The 21,159-nt window shown below is 41.4% G+C and overlaps 1 protein-coding gene across 9 annotated transcripts in view; it reads left to right on the top strand.

The window, feature by feature from the left end:
- Positions 1-21,159, top strand: part of ESRRG (estrogen related receptor gamma) — a 633,554-nt gene that overhangs the window by 288,135 nt on the left and 324,260 nt on the right. The gene's annotated exons all lie outside the window — the stretch shown is intronic.

Genomic DNA, 21,159 nt, shown 5'->3' with positions numbered 1-21,159 from the left:
TCCTTCCCCTCCCCCATGGGTTCCTGTTAAGTTTCTCAGGATCCACACAAGAGTGAAACCATATGGTATCTGTCTTTCTCTGTATGGCTTATTTCACTTAGCATCACACTCTCCAGTTCCATCCACGTTGCTACAAAAGGCCATATTTCATTTTTTCTCATTGCCACGTAGTATTCCATTGTGTATATAAACCACAATTTCTTTATCCATTCATCAGTTGATGGACATTTAGGCTCTTTCCATAATTTGGCTATTGTTGAGAGTGCTGCTATGAACATTGGGGTACAAGTGCCCCTATGCATCAGTACTCCTGTGTCCCTTGGATAAATTCCTAGCAGTGCTATTGCTGGGTCATAGGGTAGGTCTATTTTTAATTTTCTGAGGAACCTCCACACTGCTTTCCAGAGCGGCTGCACCAATTTGCATTCCCACCAACAGTGCAAGAGGGTTCCCATTTCTCCACATCCTCTCCAGCATCTATAGTCTCCTGATTTGTTCATTTTGGCCACTCTGACTGGCGTGAGATGATATCTGAGTGTGGTTTTGATTTGTATTTCCCTGATAAGGAGCGACCCTGAACATCTTTTCATGTGACTGTTGGCCATCCGGATGTCTTCTTTAGAGAAGTGTCTATTCATGTTTTCTTCCCATTTCTTCACTGGGTTATTTGCTTTTCGGGTGTGGAGTTTGGTGAGCTCTTTATAGATTTTGGATACTAGCCCTTTGTCTGATATGTCATCTGCAAATATCTTTTCCCATTCCGTTGGTTGCCTTTTAGTTTTGTTGGTTGTTTCCTTTGCTGTGCAGAAGCTTTTTATCTTCATAAGGTCCCAGTAATTCACTTTTGCTTTTAATTCCCTTGCCTTTGGGGATGTGTCGAGTAAGAGATTGCTACGGCTGAGGTCAGAGAGGTCTTTTCCTGCTTTCTCCTCTAAGGTTTTGATGGTTTCCTGTCTCACATTCAGGTCCTTTATCCATTTTGAGTTTATTTTTGTGAATGGTGTGAGAAAGTGGTCTAGTTTCAACCTTCTGCATGTTGCTGTCTTGTTCTCCCAGCACCATTTGTTAAAGAGACTGTCTTTTTTCCATTGGATGTTCTTTCCTGCTTTGTCAAAGATGAGTTGGCCATACGTTTGTGGGTCTAGTTCTGGGGTTTCTATTCTATTCCATTGGTCTATGTGTCTGTTTTTTGTGCCAATACCATGCTGTCTTGATGATGACAGCTTTGTAGTAGAGGCTAAAGTCTGGGATTGTGATGCCTCCTGCTTTGGTCTTCTTCTTCAAAATTACTTTGGCTATTCGGGGCCTTTTGTGCATCCATATGAATTTTAGGATTCCTTGTTCTAGTTTCGAGAAGAATGCTGGTGCAATTTTGATTGGGATTGCATTGAATGTGTAGATAGCTTTGGGTAGTATTGACATTTTGACAATATTTATTCTTCCAATCCATGAGCAGGGAATGTCTTTCCATTTCTTTAAATCTTCTTCAATTACCTTCATAAGCTTTCTATAGTTTTCAGCATACAGATCCTTTACATCTTTGGTTAGATTTATTCCTAGGTATTTTATGCTTCTTGGTGCAATTGTGAATGGGATCAGTTTCTTTATTTGTCTTTCTGTTGCTTCATTATAAGTGTATAAGAATGCAACTGATTTCTGTACATTGATTTTGTATCCTGCAACTTTGCTGAATTCATGTATCAGTTCTAGCAGACTTTTGGTGGAGTCTGTCGGATTTTCCATGTATAATATCATGTCATCTGCAAAAAGCGAAAGCTTGACTTCATCTTTGCCAATTTGGATGCCTTTGATTTCCTTTTGTTGTCTGATTGCTGATGCTAGAACTTCCAGCACTATGTTAAACAACAGCGGTGAGAGTGGGCATCCCTGTCGTGTTCCTGATCTCAGGGAAAAAGCTCTCAGTTTTTCCCCGTTGAGGATGATGTTAGCTGTGGGCTTTTCATAAATGGCTTTTATGATCTTTAAGTATGTTCCTTCTATCCCGACTTTCTCAAGGGTTTTTATTAAGAAAGGGTGCTGGATTTTGTCAAAGGCCTTTTCTGCATCGATTGACAGGATGATATGGTTTTTCTCTTTTTTTTTGTTAATGTGATGTATCACGTTGATTGATTTGCGAATGTTGAACCAGCCCTGCATCCCAGGAATGAATCCCACTTGATCATGGTGAACAATTCTTTTTATATGCCGTTGAATTCGATTTGCTAGTATCTTATTGAGAATTTTTGCATCCATATTCATCAGGGATATTGGCCTGTAGTTCTCTTTTTTTACTGGGTCTCTGTCTGATTTAGGAATCAAAGTAATACTGGCTTCATAGAATGATTCTGGAAGTTTTCCTTCCCTTTCTATTTCTTGGAATAGCTTGAGAAGGATAGGTATTATCTCTGCTTTAAACGTCTGGTAGAACTCCCCTGGGAAGCCATCTGGTCCTGGATTCTTATTTGTTGGGAGATTTTTGATAACCAATTCAGTTTCTTCACTGGTTATGGGTTGTCAAGCTTTCTATTTCCTCCTGATTGAGTTTTGGAAGAGTGTGGGTGTCCAGGAATTTGTCCATTTCTTCCAGGTTGTCCAATTTGTTGGCATATAATTTTTCTTAGTATTCCCTGATAATTGTTTGTATCTCTGAGGGATTGGTTGTCATCATTCCATTTTCATTCATGATTTTATCTATTTGGGTCATCTCCCTTTTCTTTTGGAGAAGCCTGGCTAGAGGTTTGTCAATTTTGTTTATTTTTTCAAAAAACCAACTCTTGGTTTTTTTGATCTGCTCTACAGTTTTTTTAGATTCTATATTGTTTATTTCTGCTCTGATCTTTATTATTTCTCTTCTTCTGCTGGGTTTAGGCTGCCTTTGCTGTTCTGCTTCTATTTCCTTTAGGTGTGCTGTTAGATTTTGCATTTGGGATTTTTCTTGTTTCTTGAGATAGGCCTGGATTGCAATGTATTTTCCTCTCAGGACTGCCTTCGCTGCATCCCAAAGCGTTTGGATTGTTGTATTTTCATTTTCGTTTGTTTCCATATATTTTTTAATTTCTTCTCGAATTGCCTGGTTGACCCACTCATTCGTTAGTAGGGTGTTCTTTAACCTCCATGCTTTTGGAGGTTTTCCAGACTTTTTTCTGTGGTTGATTTCAAGCTTCATGGCATTGTGGTCTGAAAGTATGCATGGTATGATTTCAATTCTTGTAAACTTATGAAGGGCTGTTTTGTGACCCAGTATATGATCTATCTTGGAGAATGTTCCATGTGCACTCGAGAAGAAAGTATATTCTGTTGCTTTGGGATGCAGAGTTCTAAATATATCTGTCAAGTCCATCTGATCCAATGTCTCATTCAGGGCCCTTGTTTCTTTACTGACCGTGTGTCTAGATGATCTATCCATTTCTGTAAGTGGGGTGTTAAAGTCCCCTGCAATGACCACATTCTTCTCAATAAGGTTGCTTGTGTTTATGAGTAATTGTTTTATATATTTGGGCGCTCCGGTATTCGGCGCATAGACATTTATAATTGTTAGCTCTTCCTGATGGATAGACCCTGTCACTATTATATAATGTCCTTCTTCATCTCTTGTTACAGCCTTTAATTTAAAGTCTAGTTTGTCTGATATAAGTATGGCTACTCCAGCTTTCTTTTGGCTTCCAGTAGCATGATAAATAGTTCTCCATCCCCTCACTCTCAATCGAAAGGTGTCCTCAGGTCTAAAATGAGTCTCTTGTAGACAGCAAATAGATGGGTCTTGTTTTTTTATCCATTCTGATACCCTATGTCTTTTGGTTGGCGCATTTAATCCATTTACATTCAGTGTTATTATAGAAAGATATGGGTTTAGAGTCATTGTGATGTCTGTATGTTTTATGCTTGTAGTGATGTCTCTGGTACTTTGTCTCACAGGGTCCCCCTTAGGATCTCTTGTAGGGCTGGTTTAGTGGTGACAAATTCCTTCAGTTTTTGTTTGTTTGGGAAGACCTTTATCTCTCCTTCTATTCTAAATGACAGACTTGCTGGATAAAGGATTCTCGGCTGCATATTTTTTCTGTCTAGCACACTGAAAATCTCGTGCCAATTCTTTCTGGCCTGCCAAGTTTCAAAAGAGAGATCAGTCACGAGTCTTATAGGTCTCCCTTTATATGTGAGGGCACGTTTACCCCTTGCTGCTTTCAGAATTTTCTCTTTATCCTTGTATTTTGCCAGTTTCACTATGATATGTCGTGCAGAAGATCGATTCAAGTTACGTCTGAAGGGAGTTCTCTGTGCCTCTTGGATTTCAATGCCTTTTTCCTTCCCCACTTCAGGGAAGTTCTCAGCTATAATTTCTTCAAGTACCCCTTCAGCACCTTTCCCTCTCTCTTCCTCCTCTGGGATACCAATTATGTGTATATTATTTCTTTTTAGTGTATCACTTAGTTCTCTAATTTTCCCCTCATACTCTTGGATTTTTTTATCTCTCTTTTTCTCAGCTCCCTCTTTTTCCATAACTTTATCTTCTAGTTCACCTATTCTCTCCTCTGCCTCTTCAATCCGAGCTGTGGTGGTTTCCATTTTGTTATGCATTTCGTTTAAAGCGTTTTTCAGCTCCTCGTGACTGTTCCTTAGTCCCTTGATCTCTGTAGCAAGAGATTCTCTGCTGTCAGCTATACTGTTTTCAAGCCCAGCGATTAATTTTATGACTATTATTCTAAATTCACTTTCTGTTATATTATTTAAGTCCTTTTTGATCAGCTCATTAGCTGTTGTTATTTCCTGGAGATTCTTCTGAGGGGAATTCTTCCGCTTGGTCATTTTGGATAGTCCCTGGCGTGGTGAGGACCTGCAGGGCACTTCCCCTGTGCTGTGGTGTATAACTGGAGTTGGTGGGCGGAGCCGCAGTCAGACCTGATGTCTGCCCCCAGCCCACCGCTGTGTCCACAGTCAGACTGGTGTGTGCCTTCTCTTCCCCTCTCCTAGGGGCGGGATTCACTGTGGGGTGGGGTGGCCTGTCTGGGCTACTTGCACACTGCCAGGCTTGTGATGCTGGGGATCTGGCGTCTTAGCTGGGGTGGGTAGGCAAGGTGCACAGGGGAAGGAGGGGCAGGCTTAGCTTGCTTCTCCTTAGGTGATCCACTTCAGGAGGGGCCCTGTGGCAGCAGCAGGGAGTCAGATCCGCTGCCGGAGGTTTGGCTCCGCAGAAGCGCAGAGTTGGGTGTTTGCGCGGAGCGAGCAAGTTCCTTGGCAGGAACTGGTTCTCTTTGGGCTTTTGGCTGGGGGATGGGCGGGGAAGATGGCGCTGGCGAGCGCCTTTGTTCCCCACCAAACTGAGCTCTGTCGTCCGGGGGCTCAACAGCTTTCCTTCCCTTTGTCCTCCAGCCTTCCCGCTTTCTGAGCAGACCTGTTAACTTATGACCTCCCAGACGCTAAGTCGCGCTTGCTGTCGGAACACAGTCCGTCAGGCCCCTCCGCTTTTTGCAAGCCAGACTCGGGGGCTCTGCTTGGCCGGCGAGCTGCCCCTCCGCCCCGGCTCCCTCCCGCCAGTCCGTGGAGCGCGCACCGCCTCGCCGCCCTTCCTACCCTCTTCCGTGGGCCTCTCGTCTGCGCTTGGCTCCGGCGACTCCGTTCTGCTAATCCTCTGGTGGTTTTCTGGGTTATTTAGGCAGGTGTAGGTGGAATCTAAGTGATCAGCAGGACACGCGGTGAGCCCAGTGTCCTCCTACACCGCCATCTTCCCTCTCTCCTTGACATTTTAATTATAATGTGTCCTGAGGTGGATCTCTTTGGGTTCACCTTATTTGTAACTGTCTGGAATTTCTGGATCTGGAGTCTGTTTCTTTCCTTAAGTTAGGGAAGTTTTCGGCCATTTTTTTTTCAAGTAAGTTTTATGCCTTTTTTCTCTCTTTCTTTTTCTGACACCCTTATAATGTGAATTCCACTTGAGGTTGGAATTTTTTAAAATTCTTGTTTCTTTTTTTTTGCTTTGTCTGGGTGAGTTCCATTCCTTTATCTTCCAGCTCAATGACTCATTCTTCTACTTCATCCAGTCTGCTGTTGAACCCCTCTAGTATATTTTTTAGTTCAGTTATTATATTTTTTAGCTCTCTAATTTCCATTTGGTATTTTCTTACAGTTTCTATCCCTTTGTTAAAGTTCTCAGTGTGTTCATCCATTCTCTTCCACAGTTCAGTGAGCATCTTTATGACCATAACTTTGAATTCTTCATCAGGTAGGTTACTTACCACTGTATGGTTAAGGTCTTTTTTTCTGAGGTTTTTGTCTTGTTTTTTCACTTGGAACATATTTCTCTGTTTCCTCATTTTGTTTAACTCTCTGTGTTTGTTTCTATGTATTAGAGGAAGCAGCTTCTTCTCTCAGTCATAAATGAGTGAATGGCCTTGTGTAGGTGATGAAGCTTCTTGTTTAACCTTGTCCTAGCTCTTTGTTGCCTCTCAAACCTTTGTGATTGTCTTAACCAGCTGATTTTTTCTTGATATGTCTTTGTTGCTGAAGTTGTGCCAAGACATGTCATTGCTCCAAGTGTGGGTTGGAGGGGTAGTTTCATTTAGCACCGAGTTTCAAGCTGATTGGAAGCCAGACCCTCAGGTAGCATCTTTTAAAGAATGCAAATAAATGCTGTCCTGTGGAGCTTTAATCTTAATCCCTGCTGGCCTCTAGACCAGGTGATCTGAGGGTGTCCTTTTGGCCCATTTCTGAAGGTCTTGTCCAGCTGTAATGAGGCCAAAGGTATGCACAAAGATAGCATCTCCCTGCCTTCATTTACTAGGAGCATCTCCTTAGCCTCTAGATGTGTGGAAAAACTGACGCCTGTCCTTCAGGCTAAAGTTCCAGTCTAAGTAAATAGGTCTTTGTCACAAGAAACCAGGGTTCCATTTAAATCTGCTGTCTTTGTGATGCCCTGGGGGTGGCGACCTGCCGAGAACTGTCTTTCTGATTGTTACATTCCCATGGAGTGCAGGAATGCCAGCCATCTTGGCCACCAGAGCCAGGTGATCAAGGGCTGTCCTTTGTGTGGCCTGCATGTGTCCACTGACTTTAGCAGGTCGGCTGGAAATTGTAGGGCGTGAAGCACACTTCCCAGCATCAGAGAGGCAACAGCAAAATGTCCTGACTGTGTGCACCTGCAAGTTTCAGGAATACAGCAGGAGAATGCCTTGTCTGTGCAATTGGGCTGGCTTTAGGCTGAGAGTGGGAGAAGGTGTTTACACTCCCCAGCCCCAGGCAGAGAGGGGGAGAATGCTATGACTCTTTGTGCTTGCCTGCCCTAGCCAGGAAGCAGGGGAGTGCTACAGCCACCCCCGGTCTCTGGTTTCAGCAAGGCAGTGGGATAATGCCAGGAGTGCTCACCCCCACTATCTTACGTGGGCCATGGGAGGGTGCTGCCTCTAAGTCCAGCCACCTGTGCTAGCTGGGTAGATGGAGTGTACAAAAATGCTATTCCTTAGCACCTCCATCTCGGGGGAGTGTTTCAACTATTCCCTTTCCCTCCAGCAGGTGCTTTTCGATCAACAAATGAGCCTCCTTCCCATATGCTCTAGGCACTTTCAAACTGCTGGTTTGTTTTTTTGTGTTTTGGGTTTTTTTTTTTTTTTTTCCTGGATCTTGGGTTGGGTGAGACTGCACATGAACCCTTTAAAAGGGAAATTTCAGTTTCCTATAGTACTTTGGGTCCCTCAGACATCAGTCCTGTTGGTTTTCTAAGCCAGATGTTTTGGGGCACCTCTCTGATGCAGACCCAAGAGAATGGGGTACCTTTTCTAGGACACCAACCCCCCACTTCTCTGGGAGAAGCACCACACTGGTGAGATCCCTCCCTACTGTGCATCCACTGTGGGGTTTTGATGAGACCATGTCTCTGCCTCCCCTGCCCATCTAGATGTGGTCTTTTTTAAAAATATTTATTTATGGTTGAGGTAGAGTACGAGTGGGGAGAAGGGCTGACAGAGAAAGGGAACAGAGGATCCAAAGCAGGCTCTGTGCTGACAGCACAGAACCCAATGCAGGGCTTGAACCCACGAATCGTGAGATCATGACCTGAACTGAAGTCAGACACTTAACTGACTGAGCCACCCAGACGCCCCTACACGTGGTCTTCTTGTCTTTGTTGTGGAGAAGTAGTTTGCGTAGTTTTCAGATCTTTTTCAGTGGACTTACTCGTATGGAGCTGTAGATGTGGTGTGTCTGTGGGAAGAGGTAAATTAAGGGTCTTGCTACACCACCATCTTGCAGTGGTTCCCCTCAAATTCTCTTGATGACTTGAGGAAATCTTTAGGCTCTGGGCACAAACCCACTGGCTTATCTTCGGATTTGCCAGTCCTAAATCAGTGACTCCCCACTTCTCCTAGAAATGACAGTTTGGTATCCCCACATTACTTCAAGTAGGAAATGGCAGTTTTAGTATTCTAAAAAATTGGATATTTCTGTGGAAAGCTTTACTTTTTTTAAAGTAAAATATATTTTTACCTGTAAGTGGACCAATGCTTTATCATATGGTAGTTTATTTGGTTTTCCTTCTTGTTATGAAGGTGTTCTTATGCCCGATCTGCCCAGGACTAAAGCTTGGAAGCATTTGCCTTGTCTTCTGTGAGTGAGTGAGTGAGTGAGTGTGTGTGTGTGTGTGTGTGTGTGTGTGAGTCTTTGCATGGGTATATCTGTATATCTGGCAGCCTGTGTTATCTGGGATTATCATTCTCAGTTATTTCTCTTCCTTTCCCCTCTTTTGTCTCTGCCACTCAAACCAATTTCAGCCGTCCACCCGCTCTCATTTGGTATAATAGCCTCTCTTTTTGCCATCGTCTTGTCATGTTTGATTCGGCTGCACAAGGATTCTAAATTAGCCAAAACGTTTGCATGCTGGGCTCGCTCTGTTGCCACAATGTGCTGTGGAGCCACCACACCACTTGGTGCTGATATCGATGATTGCTCAGAAAAAACGAAGAAGTGGTTGGTGGCTGTTGTAAAACTCATTCATGCCAAGCTCCTTTTATACAACAGAGCGGGAAGAGGAGAGAGAGCGCCTGTTTTCCCGCTGCCTCGCTGGTCATCCCATTGTGCCGGTGCCAGGCTCCCGCCAGGAGATTACGGTCTTGCTAGGCCTATGATTGTAGAAATAAAAACAGTAAAAAAAATAAAACAAAATGACAAGAGATGTGCAGTTAAATTCAATGACTTACTGCTGATGGGTTTTAACTCACTTGTGAGAAAGGAACTTAATTTTCTTATTGTATTTTATTCTGTCCTCAAGTTTACTCGTTGGAGACCAACAGAATGGACTCTTGCCGTGTGAACCTTAAAGGTATAACCCCCATAAAGGACAGTAGAGGAGAAGAAAGTTGTTGGTCTCTAAAGTGATTTGCTATTCATAGGGCTGAGGTGGGGGCTTCATGCTGTATAAAACTTGCCGGTTACTTTCATTATTTTTGTTAGTGTTGAAAATCAGTCCAGCGATAAAAATTTATTTTTTTATTAACTGTTCCAATTTTTCTTAAAATAGCATCACTGGCTGCTTCTCTCACCCTGCATAGGCAAGATCTAGAGTGCCCCAAATATTACATCTGTTTGGGAAGTAAATTTCTAATTCAGCATGTATATATGTGTGTATATATATTATACACATACATATTATACACATATGTAATATATAATATACATACACATGTACAATTATATGATATATATTCTGTTTGAGGTAGCATGAGTCTGTTAAGCTAAGTCCACATGATTCTGGAGCAACAGGATTAACAATGTAGAGGGGCACCTGGTTGGCTCAGTCGGTTAAGGGCCCACTCTGGATTTCAGCTCAAGTCATGATCACGCGGTTGGTGGGTTCAGGCCCTGTGTGGGGCTCCACGCTGACAGTGCAGAGCCTGCTTGGGATACTCTCTGTCTCTCCCTTTCTCTCTGCCCCTCCCCCTGCAAATAAATAAATAAACATTTTTTTAATTAAAACATTTTTTAATGTTTATTTTTGAGAGAGAGGCAGAGAGACAGAGTGTGAGTGGGGAGGGGCAGAGAGAGAGGGAGACACAGAATCTGAAGCAGGCTCCAGGCTCCAAGCTGTCAACACAGAGCCCAACGCGGGGCTCCAACTCACGAACTGTGAGATCGTAATCTGAGCCGAACTCAGACGCTTAACCGACTGAGCCACCCAGGCACCCCTTTTAAAAGTTCTCTATTAAAAAAAAAAAAAGTAGAAACTTCATGATTTAAACAGTTATTTTGTTTGCAAAACATCAAAGAATTACTTTAAATTCCCTCATGAAATGTTGGAATATAAATATTATAGCCATATATTGTTTTCAGCTGTGTTTTCCTAGTTCACATGACTCCTGTTACTGGTACTTTGTAATTCTTTTAAAGGATTGGACGTTATCATGCACTTCATCTTGCCACTTTTTTCCATTGTCAAGTTCAATAGAACTTGTGACATCTTCTCTCCTCTCCATCTCTCTTGAAACACGCCTCCCTGCCAAAGCTAATCCCAATCCTGCCTGGGTTCTGTGAGGTTTAACTTTATCAGTTGGTCCTCAACATGCTGAGTTCCCCTAATTCCAGTGACCACTTTTCTACCTTAGGAAAAAGAAAACAAGCAAAACAAACAAAAACGCTTCCCACTCTTGATAACTGCTCCGATAGTCGCCTTGCTTTTCTCACTTCCTTCACTATCAATTTTGCCATAAAAATGTTTTATGGACTGGTCTCCACCAAATTGTCACAACCTGCTTGTGATTTCATGCTGCCTCATCACTGTCCTTCACTGCTGCCTCTGTGGGTCTCCGGTGACCTTCCAATCGTGGAATCCATTGATGTTGTCTGAGTCCCCCTATTGTTGAACACTCTGCTGTATTTAATGGCACTTCCTTGTATTTAACACTTTCTTGTTCCTCAGCTTACATGATCCTGTGCGTGCCTGAATTTCTCCCTGTTTTTTAGATGACATTTTGTCTCCATTGCTACCCACCTGCCAGCATCTGTCATTATCGTTGTTCCACAAGTCGGGCTCCAAAGCTTACATCCGTACATGTAATACCTATTTGTACATTCCGGGTTCAAAGTGTCTTCTAATGTCCAGGAACCCTTCCACATGCTGGCCAGAGCCACTTGGGTGTGCTGCCTGAAGCCCCACATACCCATTTTTCAGTCAGTTTTTCTTCTCTTCCTTCCAAGGTATCCCTTCCTGACCATCTGATTTTGTTAATGGTTCATGCTTTATTCCAACATCCACAGTGAATAAAACCTCCCGCGTCATCCAGTCTGTCTCTCCTCCTCCTCTAGTTTTACAGCTTGCAAAATGCATTCACTGTGCAATATTTCATTTCGTCCTCATTGCGGTACTGTTCGTAGGACCTTGCTGCCTCATTTGTTCATTCTACGAATGAGGAGCTGGAAGCTCTTGGTCTCCTCTCAGCTTTGACATTCAGTGCCCCATTCCTTCTAATGCATAGAGAATAACTCCATAACATGACATTTGGGGCTCTTCCCAAGCCAGCCTCAGCATATGCACTCCTCATACTGTTATGTTGACACTCGCTTGTTGTATAGAGCTATGAGTGGGTAGCACAATGCTGGCAGGTTTTCTCCAGAAAAGTGTCTCAAGAACACTTTTTACATGAACGATGATGATATATAGCAGCCCGAGGGCAACTCTACTGAGTGAAATTGGTAATTGGATTAGCCACCTTGATTTAGACAGATTATCTTTCTCTCCCCTAAATTTAGCCTTAAGCAGTATCTACTGACTATTCCTTTAAAGAGGAGTAAAAAAAAAAAAAAAAAAAAGAACAGCAAAGGAAGGTATTAATTGGCCAGTTTTATGTGTCAAATTTTTCACAGAAGTGATAAGTCCAGATTTTGAAGAATGACCAAATTACCTACAAGTAGTAAAGTGTCAACATACAATAAAGCCTGCAGATCTACAAACAGACTCTCTTATAATTGTTATTAAAACAAAATAGCCTAGGGTGGTAATCATACCAGCAGCCTTGGAACTGGTTTTCAAATGCTATGGATCCTGTCATTGAATTTTTGTGACCAACTGGCTTTCCTTACCTGCTCTATGATCTCTGAATTACACATTTTCAAAATACTCTGTGATTGAGTAATATTTTTATAAAATTTGAAATGCAGCTTTTTTTGTTCTTTGGATAAAGCATCCAATTTTCCTTGCGAAAGGTCAATGCACAGTAATTTATTATTTATTTTGAGAGAGAGAAAATTATTTATTTTGAGAGAGAGAGAGAGAGAGCAGGGGAGGGACAGAAAGAGAGGGAGAGAGAGAATACCAAGCGGGCTCTGCTGACAGCACAGAGCCTGATGTGGGGCTCAATGGACCATGAAATCATGACCTGAGCTGAAATTAAGTGCTGGACTTGAATGGACCATGCCACCCAGCCACCCCCCAGGGGTAGTTTTTTGAGCACTTACTATGTACAAGGCATTCCATGAGACGAGTGAGGAGGTTTGGGCTGATCAGTTCTGGGGCTTCAGAGCAAAACGGTGGAGAATCGTGAACACAGGGTCCCTAGTATAGTGTGAGTTTTACCGTAGTCATTGCCTTTCAGTGGCTCAGTTCTATTCCTTTGTTCAGTTGCTCTGCTAAATCTTGGTTGACAACCTACAGGAAAAAAAGTGAAATTAAATGAAAAAGTGAAGCTGATGGTGAAGGAAGTTTTAAAAAGGATATAACGAAATGAGAGAGCATCGTCTTCCGCCAGACTCTGGGTTTTCTGTCAGGTTAGTCGGGTTACTCATTAGCTAATATGGTCATTTTACAGAAGCAGCTGGCAGGTGTTACTTCCAGAGTTTCTACATATAAGATGCTCTGAGGCCCCGACTGTCTGTTGAGAGGGTCATATGTATGATCCTGCAGCAGAATGACATTTCAGTAGGTAACTTGTTTCTCTCTTCATGGATTAGGAGAATAATGTTTATATTCTCCACCTGCCGGAGGAAGCTGGCCAAAGCTAATAGTTAAAAGGAACTTTCCATTCAGCTTGGGAGCTTCAGTCCATGTTGAGCAAGAAGGCATCCCCCAAAATCTATATCATAATTGTCTTTTTGTCCATCTAATGTTTTCCCTTTGCTAAAATGTAAAATGGGTGCCATTCTTGAGAGATGGTGGTGGCTTTAAAAATGGGAGGGAGGGGTAAAGGAAACAAATTAATCCAGATAATACTAAACACACAATGATAGTAACTGAGCCATTTTGCAGTGCTTGCTTGCAGAGACGATTGCACTGTCTTCTTTTGCATTAGTATATTACCACTTGTACAGCCTGAGAGAGCCCAAAGGTGCCTATGGGCACCTCGAAGTCTCTGTATAGCAAAATAAAACATGAAAATTCATTTGCAGACACAGGCAACTCTCAGGTATCCACCCAGGCAAAAGAAACAACTTGGGTAAAAGAACAATGGATAATAATCTTCTAACTTTAAAAAAATGTGTAAAAAGGATAAATACACACGTGTGCACACACACACACACACACATATAGACATATACGTACATACATACATATGCATACATATGTATATATATACACATGTATATACATATATATGTATATATCTACACACGTATATACATATATATGTATATATCTATATATGACAAGTATCTTTACCATTTTGGGGGCTTATTTCTACCCCATCTCTGACCAAGCCTTACATTTAAAGACCCAAGAAAGCCTTATTAATAATAATGAGGCCTGGTTACCTTCAACCCATTGCTTGGAAAATTATTTGTAGATGATTAAGAACGCATTTTGTCCAAATGTGTATCATGTTGTAGTGGGTGAGAATGACCTAATAGCTTCAGTATCTAATAGCTGATCTTTGGTAATTTCAAACGTATTTATTTCTATCAATATTTAGTAATAAAATTTACTCACTTTATTCTCCCTTTGTCTCTGTCTCTCTGTCTCTCTCTTTGTTGAATGAGGGACAGAAAAACCCTTGTTTTCCCCAGAGCTCTGTCTCCTCAGGCTTCATTTGGTAAAAGCAAGTTTAGATTAGATAATTTTAGTTCTTTGTGTGGAGCTATTTTTAAATGTAATTTTTGCTAATAATGCAATTCGTTGTGTCTTTTGCATAATTTGCAATACGGTGTTGAAGTTTAAAAAGCTTCATTTTATTTTAATTAACAACTGATCGGTAATAATAACCAAGCGCCTGCTAACATTACCAGCCTTAACTCTTAAAAAAGAAAAAAAAACAAAAGCAGCAGACACATAACTCTTCCTCCTCCTTCCCCTCCCCTCTTTGAAATATTTAATAAGAGTGCCGGGTGTGAAACTACCCTGTTGGAGAGAACAGGAGCTGCGTTCCAATGTAGATGGCAGTGGAAAATCACTCAAAACTGCATGATGCCCTCCCTCCCCCCGCTTTCTTGTCTTGCCCCCACTCTTTTCTAATTGTCTGTCCCATAGTTCAGTTGCGGGGGTAGGAGCAGTGCAGGGGTATTGTGACATTTCAGTTTACTGTTCCTAACAATTCCTTTGCACATCCCATTAGCACATTATTTATAGCTTCATAAAAGGGTTCTCCCCCCCCCCACCCCCGCTGCTAACAATATCCTCATATCTCCGATGATAATGCTATCTGAGGATTGAACTGTTATTTTAAAAAAAAATCTATTCCCTAAGTTGACTCCTCATTGGCTCACTCCATTCAGCATCCCTCCTGTCACACTTAAAAGTCTGCCCACAAATCCTCTCTGGAGGTGCGGCTCAAATGGAGCAGTGGAAAAAAAGTCCGAGAGAGGCTTGGAGCCGATACCCTACATCTTACAACCCGCAGTTCCGAGGCTGCTGGGAGCCCTGAACTCCAGATGCTTGTATGAACAAGACTTCTGGAAGTCATTACCTCATAACTCCTCATAAGCTTACACCTGACAAGGCTCTCCAACCAAGAGGGCTGTGTTTTCCCTAATACATTCCTTTTTGAACCCACTTGTTAGTCAAGCGTTGTGCACACTAACTACAAAAAGGACCCTGTGTCTGGGGCATAAATTACTCTTCTGTGCCACTGTCTTCCAGCACCCCCCAGTTATGGATTACTTCGTTCTCGACTTGACAGGAACATAATTAGAACTGTTGATGAAATCTACCAAATTGTTCCTCCGTGGCCTCAGTGGTCAGGATATTTGGCTGCGTCGTATTTGTCACCGATGTGGAGGCTCTAAACACTTCATATTAACTATGTTATTAATGTGCTCATGAATTGGTAACACTTGAAGTGAGCCCGGCCCTAATGGCACCTTGCAATGAATACATTGTAGTGCCGCATTAAAAGTTTCAGCAGGGAGAAAATGCTAATAAAATCCCTGAGTGTATGTGTGTGTGTTTTCTGTCTGCGCCCCGATGCTTTCATTTGAAACATGACCTTTTCTCAGGCCTTTGCAGATACCACGTTTTTTGTGTTATTGAGTTTGCTGAGATTTTAGTCACTGCTTAGTCCTGTAAATCCCCTAAAAGGTGAGAAGGCAGTGAAGTAGGATGGTTAAGAACGAGGCTTTTTGGAGTGTGTTCAGATCCTGACTTTCTCACTTATTAGCTATAGCTTCTTCAACTCATCCCTTAACCTTGCTATGCTTCGTTTTCCTCATCAGTAAAATGGGAATAGTGTAGTTGGAGAGAATTAAATGAAAGCGTCTCTGAAAGAATTTAGCAGTGTTTGGCTAGTGGTCAGTGAATGAATGGCCCAGGGATGATGGTGACGATGATGATGATGGTGATGGTGATGACCAACCCCAGCCCAACCCCTCCTGTCCTTGGAAATTTCTCCCTGTATGTGCACCTGTGTTCACGGCCATGCTCTGGTGTGGCAGGAACTCTGGCTTCAAGTAATGGTTCTTCAAGTACTGGTTATGGTATCAGAGAAAGAATAAACTTCACAGGTTAATACCATAAAGTCTGTTGATTGTATAGTGACCTCTATGGCCATTCTGTCAATGTGATTCATATTTACTGAGACAGCTTCGTCTTCTACTAAGTGTCATTTAATATATATCTATCCCATTGGTTTTCCTCTTTTTATCAAGGACCTGAGCCCCTTTTCTGTGTGCCTATTACTTAGGATGATTCTTAATGCTGCGTTTATATCCCTAACCAGGGCATACCAGGAGATGACAAATGTTCACAGAGTGGTATGTATACCACGATCGGCTGTCATAAAAACAGGGTAGACAAAGACGATGGGTTAATAAGAGTAAGGATAAACAGTGTACCACTAGTGAGAGAACAGCATTCTTTACCTACCTATTCCAGCATCACTGAAAACGCAGTAGCAACATCACTGGCCACTGAAATACAGCCTTTGGTTTCACCTGTTAATTAGACATGAAAAAAATTAATTTCTTTATGACCAGTTTTCCATTTGGGGTTAATGCCCTGTGCCTAGGTTTTCTACTAGTAGAAAATGCAAATGCTGATACACGTAGAGACAACAAGCAATCCCTAAAACATTAGGGAGTTTGGGGTGTGTGTGTGTGTGTGTGTGCACGCATGTGTGCATGTGTACCTCCTCCACCCCCGAAAATAAATAGATAATTTTGTTGAGAGGGTATGTGTCTTCAACATTTATAAAGCATTTATTCTTGCTATGTACTTTAATAGTCCTCTGTGTAGGTACTATAAGCATCCCCACGTGACAGATGTGAAAACATAGGTTAGGTAACATGACCCCCGTTGGCCACTGCATACCTTTTTTCTGGGAGAGATGCACTTTGCAGAAAAACCCAACCAATCAAACAGAAAACAGGTAAAAACATCCTTACATTAAGCTGTTTTCAGAGTTTTAAGCCCAAACAAAACCGCAACTTGCTTTCTATCCTTAAATTTGCAGAATATAGATAAAAATTTGGCTTTGTAATAGAACTATTGTCAAGAATCAAAGAATCCTTTTCTTTCATAGCCAAGAGGGCTATAAGCATCCCAGCTACAGACCAACTCTCATTCCTTTGGGAAATAGCCCAAAAATTCAAACTCTGATTCTTTCTTGGCCTGAGAGATGTCCCATCATTGCTAATTTCAACCAACAAAGACTTAAGGTTTAAGCAGAGAATAATGAGCAACAAAACAGTGGAAAATGATTCATGTAAGCACAATAGTAGGGGCTAGGAATGTAAAGAGAATTCCAAAGTTCATGTTTTTTTTTTTTTTATCATGTCCCCAGTTTTCAGCCTATGAAATATTGTCCATCTTTCAAGACCCTTCTTCAGTGCCACCTTATAGGTGAAGTCTTTCTTGCTTCTGGTTCTGTTTGGAATTAGCCTTCCCCTTCCCCAATTTCCCTTAGCATTTGACTTGTATTGTGCTTATTTATATGGATCTATTTGGTCCTACTTGATTGTGAGTGACCAGGTCTGATTTACTATTCATATTCTCCATACATCCAACCTGACACTGTAGACACAGTTGTATCCCCTTTTATTCAGTTATTCATTTGACCAATTGTTGCAACAGTATTGACAAAAAGTCAATTTAAGAAAGGCTAAGTGGTCAAGTGGCTTATATAAATAAGTTCTATATTAAACAAGAGGGAAGAAAAATTATGGAGGGTTAGAGAATTTTAAGAAACTTCACCTCACCACAAGGAAATAGTATTATTCCTGCTTTATAGGTGAGGAAATGGGGAGGTTAAATTACTCCATATTGTGCAGTTAGTGAGGGTCAGAGCTAGGAGTTTTATCACAGCATTTCCCACAGTTACTATCAAATGATAGAAATCAAAAGAGAAACCAGAAATCATGGGATAAATACTATGTAACCACAGATCACATTTTAATAAGTTTAAAAAAACAGAACAGAATAAGGTGACTGTCTTAGTACAATAAGAAAGAGTACTTTAGAGACAGCTTTTTAAATAAAATCATCAGACCAGTACATCACCATGTTATTTTTAATGTAACTTTTCCAGTAACGAGATAATGTATATCTACTGTAAAATATTTTGAGAATACAGGCCAACCTAAAGAAGAAAATGAAAAAGACCATAATTCCTTTATATACAGAATTTTACACTGTTATTGTTTGGTATAAATAATTCTTCTAAGGTTTTTTATGGTTGTAACCTGTAAATCTGAGCTCTATTTTTCTTTCCATTTTGAAGCAATCAATACTCCAATGTCAAAGTCTGTGACAGGCAGTGAGGGTCACTCTCCTTCTGATATAGCTGGGAAGGAGAAAAGAACTAAAATGCTCTCATGAAAATTCTGCCCCAGTTGTAGATACTGAAGGTTACTGACCAAGGGTTACTTGGTCAGTTGATCATTGCAGACCTCTCCAAGCCCTTCTAGAATGAAACTATGGAAAAATACAAAGGAATAATTTTAAGTTCCTTTCTGACCTAAGGACCGGAAGCAGTAATGGGGTCGTTATACTAAAGACTCTGGGATCCAACCTGAAATAGGAATTTATGCAGTAGGCCGTAAAATTAAGAGCTAGACCTATGGATTCAGAAGCGTTTGGTCCCTTACCCTCAGTTTTCTTATCTGTAAAATGGGATCAATAATACCCACCTTAATAGTATAAAGATGAAATGAAATTGAGAAACGTTTCTAAAACAATTTTCACATGATATCCAATAATATTCTAATACTCTAATAGCAGTATTATCACTAACCTCTACTTATCACCTGTCTTGACTTCTGAGCCAGGTGGTAAATTGGGCTCGATATAGCCGGCAAGCACAGATCACACAGCTAGGACTGAACACTCAAGGTCAGTAGGTGTGCCAGAATGTGTTATTCCACACCATGCATTTGATTCTGATACTACAGTTCGGTGTACTATTTGTTTACAAATCCAGATAAATGTGTTGTATTAGATTGTACTTTTAGCCATTGTGTGTTGACTCACTGATTGCACACCGTCTGTCTGTCTCTATGCACGTGTTTGTTTTTTCCTTAAACATTTGCTTAGATCATGGTGACTTGAGCACTTTATCATTAAAACTCAGCTTAAATTCAAAGTAACTCTACCTTCCGTCACCTTATGTGTCAACATGTAAGAGTATTTAGGTTCATGTTGCCATTCCCCTAGTTTTGTTAATGAGGAAAATATAAGAAACTTGAGTGGGAGTGTATGCTCCTGACTAGATGCTACAGAATCAACATTGATCGACTCTTCAACTCAGACAAGAGGTTGGCTTCATTGGTTGGGAAAGACTTGCCACAGAAGAGCTAATGGATTCTATTTGAGTCTGGGACTTGTAGTTGATAATGGGAGACCCATCTGCATAAGACTATACTTTCAGTGTTGGCCTGAAGATACTGTATCATTATGTTTCCAGAGGGTCCTTGGTAGGATGCTGGTGCCAAGGAGATCTATTACGTTAAGTCTTTCTCTATTGAAAAAGCTTCCTAGGGGTGCCTGTGTGGCTCAGTCGGTTGAGCATCCGACTTCGACTCAGGTCATAATCTTACAGTTGGTGGGTTCAAGCCTTGCATCGGGCTCTGTGCTGACAGCTTGACACCTGGAGCCTGCTTCCGATTCTGTGTCTCCTTCTCTTTCTGCTCCTTCCCTGCTTGTGTACTGTCTCTCTCTGTCTCTCAAAAATGAATAAATAAACATTAAAAAATAAGAAGCTTCCTAGAGTATAGGCAACCTCACTGAGGTCACATGCTATTTGGTTGCAGAGACTGGATTGAACCCAAAGATGCTTAGCTCTACTGACTGTGTACTTCCAGCATCAATGGGAACCAAACTGACTTGTCTCATCTTGTCTCACTCTTTATCAGCTTATTTGTCTTGCATTAAATACAACTTGGAATCCACCATCCCTGATTTTCAGGCTATCTGTTCCTTCTTCCAGTCTCTGAAATGTTGCTAGCAAATTTGGAGGCCTCATTTCCCTTATGATAACACATTGCATTTGCAAAGCTCCTCACACTATGTCTTTGCATTACCCTATTGGACACTCAGCATGAGTATTAATTCCCATGTTTTACTATTTTCTTTTTTCAAGGGGAACATCTAAGCAGTATTCAGATTTATAACCAGTAGGGGTGGAGCTCGTTCCCACATACTCTTCTTCCGAGGCTCATGCCAAGGATTTCTCCATTCAAACCTTGCCTTACTGGGCAGGAAGATGGCACAAGAAGGACTTGTCTCTAGGCCCAGAGCTTTTGGAACTGACGTGTAGGGGTAACTTTGCCCACACTTTCTGCGTACCTTGTCATGTGTTAGGGAAGAGGGCCTATCATGATTGCTATCGTGATTTTCATGGTGTGGGTCCAAGACATGATGACAAAGTCAGGCTTTTATAAGAAGCAGTCAAATGGATCAAGTTATCAAGGATAGACCTCCAGGCCACTGTGAAAAATTCTGTAGGCTTTTGATTGCCTAATCTTAGTACAATCTCTGTCTTCAAGCACGGCCACATGCAAACAGACATTGAATATATTTTATTTTTTTAATGTTTTTTTTTATTATTATTTTTAAGAGAGAGAGGTTGGGGGTTGGGGGAGGGCAAGCACAGAGAACAAGACACAGAATCTGAAGCAGGCTCCAGGATCTGAGCTGTCAACACAGAGCCTGATGCGGGGCTTGAACCCACTGACCTCGAGATTATGACCTGAACCGAAGTCAGATGCTTAACCAACTGAGGCACCCAGGTGCCCTGGATATATGCTTTCAAAACCTTATTCTTCATTTAGTAAGTTGGGGCAGGTAGACTGTAAAGTCAGCATGCTTCGTGGTTTGTTACTTACCGTCTTCATTTCACAGGCAAAAATGTGCTACTATCCATCATCATAAGACTCTAGTTTGGTAAATCGTTGTGAGCCTTCAGCACCCCTTATCTGGGGCAGATGCCAGTGGATGCTTGTGTTTGAAATGATGACTCACAGTTAATCATTATAAGAAATAGGCTTCCCACTTCATAAACTCTAGGCAAGACTGTTTTCTTTGCTAAACATTTAAATTGCTCAGCCATTTTATGCATTAAAACCCAATTATAACTTAGTATGTTGGAGAATTTCAAACACTATTCCCTGCAGCATCTGTGCCTAAGACTGCATTTTATCATTCAGTTGTTCAAACTCTCTCTAATACCTGCTTTTACATATATAAAACATAAATAAAAATAAATAAATAACATAAAAGAGAAGAAAAAGGACTTTAAAACACAGAGAGGCATGTGACAAGACCTT

This window comes from Herpailurus yagouaroundi, unplaced genomic scaffold, assembly GCF_014898765.1.
Source record: "Herpailurus yagouaroundi ecotype Mexico unplaced genomic scaffold, PumYag 253, whole genome shotgun sequence".
In the NCBI taxonomy this organism is placed as follows: Eukaryota; Metazoa; Chordata; class Mammalia; order Carnivora; family Felidae; genus Herpailurus; species Herpailurus yagouaroundi.
Note: the sequence above shows the minus strand (reverse complement) of the source record. Positions and strands in the feature narration are given on the sequence as shown.